This window comes from Pygoscelis adeliae, unplaced genomic scaffold (assembly GCF_000699105.1).
Source record: "Pygoscelis adeliae isolate BGI_AS28 unplaced genomic scaffold, ASM69910v1 Scaffold387, whole genome shotgun sequence".
NCBI lineage: Eukaryota > Metazoa > Chordata > Aves > Sphenisciformes > Spheniscidae > Pygoscelis > Pygoscelis adeliae.
The window spans coordinates 856,855-859,889 of NW_008825115.1; positions in this window are offsets into that span (position 1 = coordinate 856,855).

The following is a 3,035-nucleotide window of genomic DNA, read 5'->3' on the forward strand; positions in this document are numbered from 1 at the left end:
GTCGCCGCGGCCGCCTGCCCCCCGCCGCTGCCGCGCCGGGGCGTGGGGGGCTTCGTGCCCATGCTGCCGGGGCTGGGGCTGCTGCCGGGGCGGGGAGGCAGGTGGGGAAGGGACGCAGGGGGAAAGGGGCTGCGTGCAGACGCCTCGGGCTGCCACCCCGGCTCCGCCACGCCAAGGGCTGGAGCCCAGGCGCTATGGGAGAACGTCAAAACCCGAAGGGCTGTCGTCTTCACAGGAGAGGAAGACTTCTTTCATCATTCTGACAGGCGGCAGGAGCGCAGGCAGGAGGGCACTAACATTACCTGGAGATGCCGGAGGAAACATCACCCACAGGAGAATTCAGTGAAGAGGGAATTCCTCCTGACGCTCCTCTGCTCGGGGGCTAAACTCCCATTAATCGAATGCCATCTTGCTGTGCTTCCTGCGGCTTGCCGGAGAAAACTTTTATCGTGAACACAGAGCTCTGTGTAGCTGATTATATCAATTACTTTCAGAACATGATTTTGATCCCAATGCTGCTTCACTGGATCAGTAAACAGAAAGTGCTCTCAGAGAAAAATGGCCTTTTTTTTATAACTGGGAAAATGCTCTTGCTGCTGATGACAGAAACCACCCAGAGAGCGTGGTATAGCACATATGATACATAACTAACCACAAGTCTCATCTGCTAAATTGAAAACCGTAATGTTTGCTGCTAGAACCGAACATTAACGTGGCGTTCTGCTGCGGCCGCACCCCCGGGGGTTCTCACTTTGCTGGATGTTGCTGTCATCTTTAAGTTATTTGATTAACTTCTTACAATTGGAATTAAGAAATGAGTCGTTTTACTAAAAAGTGAAGCCACAGGAAAGACGAAAGCAACAAACCCAGACCCCCAAACAAGTCTTTGCTGCTCAGGAGATCCTGGCAAGGTGTTCCAGCTGGATCCTGGGGGGATCCACCGCCGGGAGCGGGGGCTGGAGGAGCGCTGAAGTTGGTGTGTAACACACCCCCTCACTCCCAGCAGCACATTTCCCCTCCACTCTTCTAACAGGATAAAGCAAGTGCATTCAAATCGCAAAGAATTGGGGGTTTCACTGCTTAACTAGGAAGGACTCAGATACCGCAGAACAGCACCGAAAGGGACCGCCTAAAAGCACTGATCACCCGCCCCACACCAGCTCTAGGGACAAGTGTGAGCAGTTATGGAGGGTGCCCTCCACAAGTGCCCGTGAACCTGCAGCGTGGCAAACCTACTGGCATGGTGGCTGCTGCCTCTGCCAAGTTTTTACCAGCACATAAATCACTTGCAGAAAAGTTTGAGCACAGATGAAAAAAGGCTTTTTGTCTTCAGAGTCACAGGAGCTGCCTGACTGCAGCGCTGGGTGCTATTTATGTCATGTTGACTATTGCATTTTCTGCAGAGCTACATTTGCTGGTCTCAGAAACCATGTTTTAGTTTTGAGCTGAAATTGTTTTCTCTGTGTACCCCGCTTTGCCCGTGCAATCTGCTGCTGCAGCAGAGAGCGACGGGCTCCGAGCACGGCTATTTCTGCTCCAGAGCAGGGCTGCGCGATTGGCAGTTATTATTACCATCAGACGTGCTTGTGCGCCAAGTCCTGGAGTGAAATCTCTGTCGTACTTGGTACCTCCAGGCATCCCAGAGCTATAAATGAAATACCGGCCTCTCTCCTGGGGGAACTGCGGTTCGGCACCCCCAGCGTGTGGCCGCAGACCCCATCTCAAGGGCACAGAGCAGTCACCGCACCTCATCCTTCAAGAGTTCAGTTAAAACCAGAGGGGCTGCTTCTGTCACACGGAGCTTAACAAAACCGCCTCTTCCCCTCTGACAGCTGATACATGAACTTGTCAGTTTTACCCCCCTGCCACCCCAGTTTTGAGGGTGGAGGGGTCAGTCTGTCCTTCAGGGACCCCGCACAGGCAAGGAGCCCTGCGGGAATGCCGGCGCAGCTCTTGTGGCAGAGCCGCGATGCTCCGCAGCAGCACTGAGAGGTGCTGGAACACGGCGCGGGGGAGCCCGGTCGAGACCCGGCCTGGGTGGTGGCTTGGGTGAACGGTCCCACGGGGACAGGTCCCCCACAGCACACAGGCTTTCGCAGGGGAGGCAGAGGTATGGGATACCTCCTTTCTCGCAATTAAAAGGCGTTTCAAATGAAACCGAATTGCTTATTATGCTCGGAACCAGATATCGGATGAACATGGTGTATGCTGGGTTACAAACACACCTTATTTACAGTAGTGCCTAAAAGAACGGACAGTCTTTAATAGCTGCTGCAAATGCTACATAATGATTTTCCGTTATTTAATTCACCAAGAGGTTTGATAGCTTTCCATAAGTCAAGGTTTATTTGCCTTCCCTTGAATGTCACACATAATTCTTGTGGAAATGTTTATTTGCCTAATGCAACTTTTAGTGTCCAGGTTATTTACTCCTTCTATTTGTCAGCTAAAAAGAAAGCTACCTTTAGCCTCAAGCCTGATTACTTAAAGTAATACAGTGGCTCAGGCTCTTTCATCTTCTCAGTGTGACTGAAATGCATTTACAGCTGAATGGCTTATCACAAAAAAAAAAATCTAATTTTAAAAAGTATACTACGTTTTAATACACTTTGCATTGCACATAAGTAATCTGCAAGCTAAAACCTTATCAGAAATATCTATTTTGTTAACTGTGAGGATTAACCAATAAAGGGAACATATATAGGGAAACGCGGAATGAGGGAACTACTGGTTTTTCATTACTATTATTTATGTGACAAGCCCCCACGAGGCCTCACTCATCGCACCTCACTGCAGACATGGAAGGTGCATACATCTACATCATCAGAGTGCTCCCAAGTTCTTGCCAGAGCTGAAAGCTGCTCAGCAGCCCAACAATTTCCCCAGCACCCGATGTCGCAACCTTGCCCGCTTCACAGCCCCCGGGCACTGCCCGCTGCCCCCCCTCCGCTTCCTCAGGCTTTCCACTAAAATTGCAAAGGCACTTCCCAGATCTGAGCAACCCGCCCTGCTCTCCTCCCCCCGTTCCCACAGCT